The sequence below is a fragment of the Dasypus novemcinctus genome, chromosome 7 (genome assembly GCF_030445035.2).
Source record: "Dasypus novemcinctus isolate mDasNov1 chromosome 7, mDasNov1.1.hap2, whole genome shotgun sequence".
NCBI lineage: Eukaryota > Metazoa > Chordata > Mammalia > Cingulata > Dasypodidae > Dasypus > Dasypus novemcinctus.
In genome coordinates, this window is record NC_080679.1 from 118,626,415 (window position 1) to 118,638,729 (window position 12,315).

The following is a 12,315-nucleotide window of genomic DNA, read 5'->3' on the forward strand; positions in this document are numbered from 1 at the left end:
GCAAACGTTAAGGTCCAGGGCACTCAAGGATCCCAGGTAGACCCCAGGGGGTGATGGATTCAGGGGTGGAAAGTCTGAGACACTGAAGACTCAAGAGGTGTGAGTCTGGGGTGTGGACCGCCAGAGTCCAGGGGACCCAGACCTGGCAACCTCAAATCTGGTCCACAGAAAGCTTAGGAGCCCCGCAGTGCAACACAGCCCTCAGGGATCCCCGTAGCTGGGTGCCAGCCCCGTGGGGGAAGCCAGGTCCGCGAACTCTATCTTGAATGTCTGATCCCTGCAATTCACCTACTCCTCAGGGTTTCAGCCTTTGGACAGCTCCCTCCCTGTGCTCCCACAAAACGGCCACTTGAGGGCGCCTCTACACCACAGCCAGTTCAATGACCCAGATCCCAAGCCCCGCCTGGTGGGGTGGCCTTCAGCTGGAAAAGCCGAAAACAGACTCTAAGATCCGAAATCCCAAACTTTGCAAAATATTCCCCAATCGGCTTCCAGACGTGTCCTCCTCCCTCACTGCACCCTACAACAGTCTCCCAATTGTGTCCCCTTATTGCCCAAAATCCAATTCCGTTGCAGATCGGCAGCCGGACCTGTGGGGATGGGGCTCCAGGCGGAAGCGCTACCCCCCCGTCCGGCGACCAAAAGGTCCCCCGCTTCACAACAAAACACCGTCTGTCTCCTCAAATCGATCTGCAAAGGAGTCTTGTCCCAACAACCCCTCACCAGCCAGCCCAGTATCCGCGAATTTCTCAGCACCGCAAAGCCTCCAGAAAAAGGAAAAAAAAAACAAAAACCCTGGCCGCCGCGGCTCCGGAGCTGCAGGAGCGCCCGCTACCGCGGCTCCGCCCACCCAAGGAGGGAACTTCCCGCGCCCAGCTGGGACCTCTGTTTATATATTATAGACGTATCCTCTCTGTTACCTTCCCATCGAATTGACGTCCAGACACCTTCCAACCAGCAAAAATCCCCGAAACAGCGTGGTCCCAAAGAGCCTTCAACGCTGCCCAGCCGCCCCCTGCAGAGACATTACCAGGCAAGCTCACGCAGCCACCATCTTGCCTCAACTCCCCTGATTTCTATTTTATATAAAGAGATCATACAACTCAAAAGTAAAAGAGCAAGCAATTCAGTTATAAAATGGGCAAGAGACTTAAATAGACATTTCTCCAAAGAGAAAATACAAAAAGCATGAAAAATGTTCCTTATCACTAGCTACTAGGGAAATTCAAATTAAAACTACAATGAGAAATCATCTCACATTGCATAGAATGGCCACTATTTGAAAAAAAAACAGAAAACGTTAAGTGCTGGAGAGGATGTGGAGAAGTAGGAACCTCCTTTACTCTTGGTGGGATTGTAAAATGGTGCAGCCTCTGTGGAAGACAGTTTGACAGTTCTTCAGAAAGCTAAACATAGAAATGCCATATGATCTAGCAATTCCTCTGCTAGGAATATATCCAGAAGAACTGAAAACTGTGATAGGAAAAGATATTGGTATTCTGATGTTTGTAGCAGCATTGTTCACAATTGCCAAAATATGAAAATAACCCAGTGTCCATCAACCAATGAATGGATAAACAAAATATTGTGTATATATATATACAATGGAATACTTTGCTGCTGTAAGAAGAAATGAAATTTGAACATATATGATAACAGGGATGAATCTTGAAGACATTACGCTAAGTGAAATAAGCCAGACACAAACGGCCAAATACTGCATGGTTTCACTAATATTACCTAAATATGAAGAATAAACACATGGAATTAAACCTAGAATATAGATTATTAGGAGGTGAGAGGAGGGCTGATAAGGAGTATTGATGCTTAATGTATATAGAAGTTTTAATTAACTTGACTATAAAAGTGTGGAAATGAATAGACTTGATGGTAACACATTATAGTGAGTAGAACTAACACAGCTGGTTTATAAATGGGATTGTGACTGAAAAAGTTAGATAGGGATGTAAATGTCAATTCAAAGAAAGCTAGAGAATAATCTAGGAAGTGAATAACACAGGGAACCAAGGGGTGGATGAGAATTGTGGTTAACAGTACAAATATAAGAATGTCCTTTTGTGAACTAGAATAAATGTATTAATACATCACTATTGCAGGGGATTGGGAATGTGGAGAAGCATGGGAAAAATACAACGAATATAGTCTATGGACTATAGTTAACAGCAATGCTGTAATATTCTTACATTAATACCAAAGACATACTGTGTTAATAATAGAGGGTATAGAAAAAACATACCAAATGTATGCTATGGACCATAGTGGTAGTAATTATTAGATATTAGAGATATTAATACTATCTCATATTCTATAACAATTGTTCCACAGTGGCATGGTATGTTTTGTGAAGGGTTGTATGGTAATTCCACACATGTGCACAACTTTTGTAATAAAAATATATTTAAAATAATAGCACTGTTCTTTTGTAAAATATGACACATTGAGAAAAAATTAAAATAATACATAAAGATTAAAAAACAAAAGAAATTAAAACTAACAAATCTCAGAAGTTTAAAGAAACCAGTGTTAAAATGTCCAGAAAGTCTTTTTTTTTTTAAAAAGATAAATAGGCCACACAAAAAGTTACACTAAAAAATATGAGTCTCCCCTATACCCCATTCCCCAAACCCCCCACTCCTCTTACATCGACAACTTCTTTCATTAGTGTGGTACATTCATTGCAATTGATGAATATATTTTGGACACTGCTACACAGCATGGCTTATAGTTTATGTTGTAGTTTATATTCTTTCCCAGTCCATTGGGTGGATTATGGCAGGATAAAAAAATGTCCTGCATCTGTCCCTGCATTATCATTCAGGAAAACTTCAAGTCCCAAAAATGCCCCATGTCACACCTCCTTTTCCCTCTTCCTGCATTCAGCAACTCCTGTGGCCACTGTCTCCACATCAATGATATAATATCTTCCATTGCTAGCGTCACAATAATTCTATAGTAGAAAACCAGTTAGTCCACCTAACCCATAATTTATTCCTCCATCCTGAGGACCCTGAGGTGGCAATGCCCACTCCACCTCTAAATTGAGAGGAAGCTTAGATCCCACATGGCTGATGAATAGAATTCACCTGCTTGCAGCTGTAGACTCTCTTGGTTCCCTGGTATGGTGGTTGACCATCCTCACCTTCCTGTTAGCTTACCTGGGTAAGTCCAACAAACCGTGAGTAGGTGTTGCAACTCTGCTGAGACTCAGGGCCCAGCTGGCACATGGGCAGTCCAGAGATTCAAGTCTCCTGAGTATATACCAACCCCAGGTTCAGTAAAAGTGTCAAAAGAAGCATGTGTAGAGAAGTGACATCTGAGTCCAACTCCATCATACTCAGGAGCACAAATTCCAAAGTAGGGCCCACTGGCAAGGCACTGAACTCCAGAGCCATCTGCCATGACTGTAGGGCCTGGGTGTCTCTGTAGCCCTCAGGAGCACCACTACCTGGGTTGTATCCACTTTGACTCTCTCTGAGTTCCTGCTGAGGTGTGCATAAGCATGACCCCTCTTATGACCTCCCAACTCATTTTGAAGTCTTTTAGCCATATTGTCTTTACCATTTTCTGCTTTTTGATAGCAGTCTCTCCATAAATATAAATTATTTACCAGGTAGATAGACCTAGTTTTGTATTATTGAATCATAGTTCTTTTGTCATTGACCTTTGTCACTTAACAGTATGCCTCAGATGATTTTCAATCAGTATGATCACTATCACAATTTTAAGTGGCTGTGTAATATTAATATTCTATTGAGCATATGAGTCATTACTTATTTGACTACCTTCTGGCGGTGTATATTTAGATTGTTTTCACTTTTTTTTTGCTTTAATAAAAATTCTTATATATGCATCAAGTCACATTTAGGCATTTACTTCCTTGTAAATTCAGAGAGATAAGATTGCTGAATCAATTGGCTATACATTTTATAGCTTGAATCATATTTTTGTTCTGCTCCTCCAAAAAGGTTAAGCCAATTTATACTCAACATGGGTAAGATTTGCTTGGCAGAGATTACGAGTTAATGTCAGGAGTAAGGATACTTTAAGTGGAAGTAACAGTGTGAACAAAAGCAGGGAGTTGGGAAACTGCATACTGTCTTTGGTAAGTGTTCACTTTTCTTTAGTTTTCTATTTTTTACCTCAGCATCTTATGAAATTCCTTCCTATCAGCCAGTATAGATCATATTCCTTCTTTGAAAAGGTGTGCTGTGGCTTAACCCAAATGTATTGTTGTTTTTACCTCTATTTTAAGATTATAATGAAAATATTTTATATTATACATCATAGATATTAAGGTTATATCATTTTTCATATTATAAAATTTGGAAAATCAAATGTATAATGTTTTATTTATGCCAGTTTTTATGACTATGAGCAAAGCTATAACAAATAGTCCTTAAGTAGATGTGGTTTCATTTCTATAGAATAGATTTCTAGGACTGTGATTGTTTGTGTAGAGGGTTCATATATGTTTAATTTTAATTAGTTTTGCCAGATTGCTTTCCAGAAAGGCTGTAACATTTCACAGTTCCATCTGAAAGTATAGTTTTCTCCATATCCTTTCCTGTAATACTTCTAAATGCATGCCAGTTCGATGGCTCTAATGTAAGTTCAATTTGCATTTTTTTGGTTACTAGAGAATCGGAGAACTGCGCATATGTTTGTGGCCCATTTAGATTTTCCGTTCTGTAAATTAGGCAAAGGCCTCATCTCCTTTGCCCACTAGTACATTTAAAAATTTTAAAGTTTTTGTTCAAAGTAATACATCATAAAAAATAAAGTGCTACAGAAACATTTATAATGAAAGTGATCATCTCTTTTCCTATACCACCTCATTCTCATTCCTAATCCCCAAAGGCAGGCAACAGAATCCATACTACCTTATTTAAATAGACTTATTTTGGGGATAAGTGGTAGTTTACCACATTTCTATGCTCTCCAGAGAAGATGCAACAGAATCTTAAATGAATGATTTCGTCAGGGCAACCCCTCAAACCCATGAAGGGCAAGTTCCAGCAGAAGCTCCTGGGCTGCTGCAGCAGCCACTCAGCACTTGAGGAATTGAGGACTAGCAGCTCTACCTCAGCTGCCTCAGAAGGCACCATCTTCAGGCATGGCTACCACCTCTTCAGGCAGCTCACTTTCACATTACGAGTTTTATAAGGGTATGTCTGCTTTGCTACGAAAAAGCTAGGGGAATTGTAGCTTTTAACTTTTCAGTCTTCATAGCATCAAGGCAAACAAAAAGGGAATTGGAGTGAGCTGAGCTGTGGTATCTGCTATAGCTAGATTCTACATCTTCCTCTTCCTTGCTTTTTTTTTTTGGTTTTGTGGGAGTAAATCACAAGCATTATTATAATAAGCATGCCCCCTCATGAACTGCTCTTATGGCCAAACTTTCTGAAATCTGTCTGAAGATGTGTTGATTTTTCCTTCATTCCCAATGGAGGAGAAGTGGGTGATTCAAATTCTAAGTTCAAGATTATAATTTTCTACAGAGTTTGAAATAATTGCTCATTGTTTTCTAAATAATTTTGCTCTTGTAGGTGAGGTCTTTTTAAAATTAATCCTGCTCAATGCTCAGCACCTTTCAGAAGAAGAACCACGTCTCTCTTTAGTTCATGAAAATTAAAAATTTAAATGTTTCCCTCAACTTAGTGTTCTTTTCTCCAGTTCTTCATGTTTATCTTGATCTTTTTCTTTTGTATGGAAACTCAAGAATATTTTTTCAATTTTGTTGAGAATATTGATTTAGTTTTATTTTGGAGATAAATGTTTCTGTTGCTAATTGTCCTGGGAACTGCGTGTGGAGCCAACTTCTGTAGCTGCTTTGGACCATTTTGCATCCATTGTCCTTTTTTTTTTTTTTTTTTTTTTGTGCTACATAGTTTTAAAAAAAGCTTTATTGAGATGTGATTCACATATGATAAAATTCATTCTTTTAAGAGTTGTGTGCCATCACCATATCTAATTTCAGAATATTTTCATCACTCCAGAAAGAAAATCCTTACCATTAGGAGTTACTCCCCATTTCATATAAATGGAATAATACAATATATAGACTTTAGTAACTGGTTTCTTTTACTTAGCATAAGCTTGTTTTAAAAATTTTTTTAATTGAAGTATATCATTCATATATGAATATGCATAAACAATAAGTGTATAATAAAGATTGTGAACTTACAGAATAAACATACATAACATCACACAGGAGTCTCATACATTACCCTTCCACCAACACTTTGCATTGTTGTGAAACATTTGTTACATATTATGCAAGAGCATCGCTAAATATTACTACCAACTATAGTCCTCTTATATTTGATTTATTTTTCCCCTAACAAACACCATTAAAAAAAAAAAAATATATATATGTTACAGATGTTGTGAACTTGCAAAACAATCATACAGATGTGTGGATTTCCCATAAAACAACACATCATGGTGGAACATTTGTTACAGATTATGAGATAATATCAGACATTATCACCAATCATGGTCCATAACATACATTTGGCACACTTTTTTCTATACACCCCCATTACCAGCTTTGGCATTGATGCAAGAATATTATAGTATTGGTGTTAACCAATCTATAGTTCACACCAATTGTAGTTTTCCCATGCTTCTCCATATTCCCATCACCCTGCAATAGTGATGTACGTCTGCTCTAGCTCACAGGACTCTCTTGCATTTTTACCCTTAACCACTATTCTCATCCACCTCTGGGTTCACTGTGTTATTCAGTCCCTAGATTATTCTTTAGCTTTCTTTCTATTGACATTTACTTCCCCAGACTACCATTTTCAGCCACAATCCCATTTATAAACCAGTCGCTACTGGTTATAATACTATAATGTATTACCTTCAACTCTATTCATTTCCACACTTTTATAGTCAAGCTAATTAAAACTTCTACATACATTAAGCATCAGGAGTTCTTCTCAACCCTCCTCTTATCTCCTAATAACCTGTACTCTAGTTTTAATTCCATGTGTTTATTATTCATATTTAGTTCATATTAATGAGACCATGCAATATTTGTCCTTTTGTGTCTGGCTTACTTTGTTTAGTATAATGTCTTCAAGACTCATCCATGTTATTACATGTGTCCCAATTTCATTTCTTCTTACTGCAGCATAGTGATCCATTGTATGTTTATACCACATTTTGTTTATCCATTCATTGGTGGATGGACACTTAGGTTGTTTCTGTCTTTTGGCAACACTGCTAAGAATACCAGTGTTTCTGTCTTTTGGCAACACTGTTATGAACACCAGTGTGCAGACGTCTATTTGTGTCATAGTTTTTAGTTCTTTTGGATATGTTCCTAGTAGAGGAATTGCTCGATCATATGGCAGTTCTATATTTAGCTTCCTGAGGAACTGCCAAACTATTTTCCACAGAGGTGGCACCATTTTACACTCCCACAACAGTGAAGGAGTGTTCCTATTTCTCCACATCCTTTCCAGCACTTATTGTTGTCTGTTTTTTTAATAATGGCCATTCTATATGGTGTTAGATGATATTGTGTTGTTTTAATTTGCACTTCCCTAATAGCTAGTGATAAGGAACATCTTTTTATGTGCTTTTTGGCCATTTGCATTTCCTCTTTGGAGAAATATCTATTTAAATCTTTTGTCCATTTTTTAACTGGATTGCTTGCTCTTTTACTGTTGAGTTGTGTGATCTCTTTATATAGAATGCAAATCAAATCCCTATCAGATAAGTGGTTTCCAAATATTTTCTCCCATTGTCTGGGCTGCCTTTTCACCTTTTTGATGAAGTCCTTTGAATCAAAGAAGTGTTTAAGTTTGAGGAGGTCTCATTTATCCATGTTTTCTTTTGTTTTTTGTGCTTTTAGTGTAAAGTTTAAGAATCTACCACCTACCACCAGGTCTTGAAGATGTTTCCCTACATTTTCTTCTAGGCGCTTTATTGTACTTCCTTTTATATTTAGGTCTTGGATCCATTTTGAGTTAATTTTTGTATAAGATATGAGGTAGGGGTCTTTTTTCTTTCTTTTGGCTATGGATATCCAGTTCTCCCAGCACCATTTGTTGAATAAGCTGTTCTGCCCCAACTGCAGGGCTTGATAGGCTTGTCAAAAATCACTTGGCCATAGACGTGAGGGTCTGTTTCTGAACCATCAATTCAGTTCCATTGGTCTATGTGTCTGTCTTTATGCCAATACTATGCTGTTTTTACTACTGTTGCTAGGTAATATGATTTAAAGTCTGAAAGTAAGAGTCCTCCAACTTCACTTTTCCTTTTTAAGATGTTTCTGGCTATTCAGGTCCTCTCACCCATCCAGATAAATTTGATAATTGTGTTTTCCATTTGCTTAAAAAATGCTGGTGGAATTTTTATTTTGATTGCATTGAATCTGTATTTCAATCTAGGTAGAATTGACATCTTAATGATATTTAGTCTTCCAATCCATGAGCACAGAATGTTCTTCCAATCATTTAGGTCTTTTTTGATTTCTTTTAGCAATACATTATAGTTTTTGAATAGAAGTGCTTTACATCCTTGGGTAAGTTTATTCCTAAATATTTGATTCTTTTAGTTGCTATTGTAAATGGAATTTTTTTCCTGACTTCCTCCTCAGATTACACATTATTAGTATATAGAAACACCACTGATTTTTGCATATTGATCATATATCCTGACACTACTGAAATTATTTATTAGTTCTAGCATCTTTGTTGTAGATTTTTTGGGACTTTCTAGATATATAATCATATCATCTGTGAATGGTGAATGTTTTAATTCTTTCTTTCCAATTTGGATGCCTTTTATTTCTTTTTCTTGCCTGATTGCTCTAGCTAGAACCTCTAGCACTGTACTGAACAACAGTGGTGGCAGTGGGCATCCTTGTCTGTCCCTGATCTCAATGTAAAGCTTTCAGTCTTTCACCATTGAGTACCATGTTAGCTGTGGATTTTTCATATGTGGTCTCTTTTTTCAGAAGAATGACAATGATTTTTTAATCACACTAAAAATCAACAGAGAAATACTAATTAATGAGGCTTGTTACACATCACAGAATGGCAATTTTTTAAAACATTTTCAAATAGACAAAATAAATATTACTTCATGTCGATATATAAGCTAATGAAGTACAAAGCTTAAGAGTTTAAAACATTGCAAGATGAGATTCTTGATTTTGCTCTGTTTTCTATACCAAGAAAACATTCATCTATTCAGTGTAAATAAATGACCTAGGAATTACTAAAGGTTATATTGATAATTGGAAACTGAAAGCAGCAAACAAGAGACAGAAAATGAAAGAAATTGTATATTTAAGTAATATATGCATACCCATATGTAAGACTTGTCCATCAAAAATCATAAGGATATTTCCTTTCTTTTAAGATTTGAACATCTTTTTCAAGTTTTCTTCATGCTAACATATACTTTTTTTTCCCTTTATCATGTTGAGAAAATTTTCTTCAATTCCTACTTTTGGTAGTATTTTTATCAAGAAAGGATGCTGTATTTTGTCAAATGCCTTTTCTGCATCAATTGATAAGATCATGTGATCTTTCTTCTTTGATTTATTAATATGGTGTATTATGCTAATTGATTTTCTTGTGTTGAACCAGCCTTGCATACCTGGTTTAAAACCCATTTGATCATGATGGATAATTCTTTTAATGTGTTGTTGGATTTCATTAGCAAGTATTTTATTGAGGATTTTGCATCTGTATTCATTAGAGAAATGGGCCTGTAATTTTCCTTTTTGTAATATCTTTATCTGACTTTGGTATTATGGTGATATTGTCTTCATAGAATGAGTTTGGTAGCATTACTTCTTGTTCAATTTTTTGAAGAGCTTGAGTAATACTGGTATTAAATCTTTCAATGCTTGATAGAACTCACTGATGAAACCACCTGATCCTGGGCTTTTCATTTTGGGGAGTTGTTTGATGACTGTTTGAATCTCTTTACTTGTGATTGGTTTGTGAGGGCTTCAGTTTCTTCTAGCATCAGTGTACGTTGTTTGTATATTCCTAGGAATTTTTCCATTTCATCTACATTGTCTAGTTTTTTAGCATAAACTTGTTCATAGTATCCTCTTATGATCTCTCTTATTTCTGTGAGGTTAGTAGTAATGTTCCCCTTTTCATTTATTTGCATCTTCTCTCTTTTTTCCTTAGTCTAGCTAAGGGTTTGTCAATTTTGTTAATCTTCTTGAAGAACTAACTTTTGGTTTTGTTAATTTTCTCTATTGTTTTTTGTGTTCTCAGTTTCATTTATTTCTGCTCTGATCTTTGTTATTTCATTCCTTCTACTTGCTTTGGGATTGGTTTGCTGTTCTTTTCTTAGTTCCTCAGCTGTGTAGTTAGGTCATTGATTTTAGCTCTTTCTTCTTTTTTAATGTAAGCATCGAGGGCTATTAATTTTCCTCTCCACACTGCCTTTGTAGCATCCCATAGGTTCTGATGTTTTGTATTCTCATTGTAATTTGTCTTGAGATGTTTAATGACTTCTCTTGAAATTTCTTCTTTGACCCACTGATTATTTAAGGGTGTGTTGTTTAATCTCCATATATATGTGAATTTTCCCTTTTGTTGATTTCCAACTTTATTCCATTATGATCAGAGAAAATGCTTTGCATAATTTCTATTTTGTTGAATTTACTGAGATCTGCTTTGTGACCCAACATATGGTCTACCCTGGAGAAAGATCCATGAGCACTTGAAAAGAATGTATATCCTGCTGTTTTGGGGTGCAATGTTCTGTATAAGTCTATTAGGTTTAGTCCATTTATCATATTGTTCAAACTTCTATTTCTTTATAGATCTTCTGTCCAGATGTTCTGTCCAGTGCTGAGAGTGGTGTATTGAAGTCTCCAACTATTACTGTAGAGATGTCTATTTATCCCTTCAGTTTTGCCAGTGTTTGCCTCATGTATCTTGGGGAATCCTAGTTAGATGCATAATATTTATGATTGTTATTTCTTCCTGGTGAATCATCCCTTTTATTAATATGTAATGTCCTTCCTTGTCTCTAGTAACAGTTTTGCTTTTAGAGTCTTCATCATCTGATATAAGTATAGCTAACCCAGTCTTTTTTGTTTACTGTATGCATGGAATATCTTTTTTCCAACCTTTCACTTTCAATTTATTGGTATCCTTGGGTCTAAGGTAAGTCTCTTGCAGACAACATATAGATGGCTTATATTTTCTTATCTATTCTGCCAGTTTGTGTCTTTTGATTAGAGAGTTTAATCCATTAATATTCAATGTTATTACTGTAAAGGTGGTTCTTATTTCATCCATTTTGATCTTTGCATTTTATCTGTCATTTTATTTTTGACACTTTTAGTTACTGTTACTGATACAGTTGTCATTTCTAGACTCTCTTCCATGCCTCTTTCTCTTGTCTTCTTTTCAGGCTGTAACACTCCCTTTAGTATTTCTTGCAAAGCTAGTCTTTCTGTTTTAAACTCTCTCAGTTTCTGTTTATCTGTGAATGTTCTAATCTCACCCTCATTTTTAAAAGATAATCTTGCTGGGTATAAAATTCTTGTCTGGCAGTTTTTCTCCTTCAGTATGCTAAATATATCATACCACTGCCCTCTTGCCTCCATGGTTTCTGATGAGAAATTGGCACTTAATCTTATTGGGTATCCCTTATATGTTATGCATCGTTTTTCTCTCACTGTTCTCAGAATTCTCTCTTTGTTTTTGGCATTTGGCATTCTAGTTAGTATGTGTTTCAGAGTTGGTCTATTTGGATTTATTCAGATGGGAGTATGTTTTGCTTCTTGGACATGGATATCTATGTCCTGCAATAAGTTTGGGAATTTTTCCACCATTATTTCTTCAAATATTCCTTCTGCCCCCTTTCCCTTCTCTTCTCCTTCTGGGACACCCATGACATATGTTTGCACATTTCTTGCTGTCATTTAATTCCCTGAGACCCTGTTCAATTTTTTCCCATTCTTTTCTTCATCTGTTATTTTGTATGTTTGCTTTTGGAAGCCAGGTCTTTGAGTTCACCAGTCCTTTCCTCTGCTTCCTCAAATCTGCTATTATATGATTCCAATGTTTTTTAAATTTCATTGATTGCACCTTTCATTCCCATAAGGTCTGCTATTTTTCTGTGTATGCTTTCAAATTCTTCTTTGTGCTCAGCCAGTGTCTTCTTAATATCCTTAATCTCTTTAGCTATCTCATTGAATTTATTAAGGAGATCTATTTGAACATCTAAGATTAGTTGTGTCAACTCCTTTATGTCATCTGCAGGCTTTTCTTATTCCTTTAACTGGGCCATCTCTTCCTG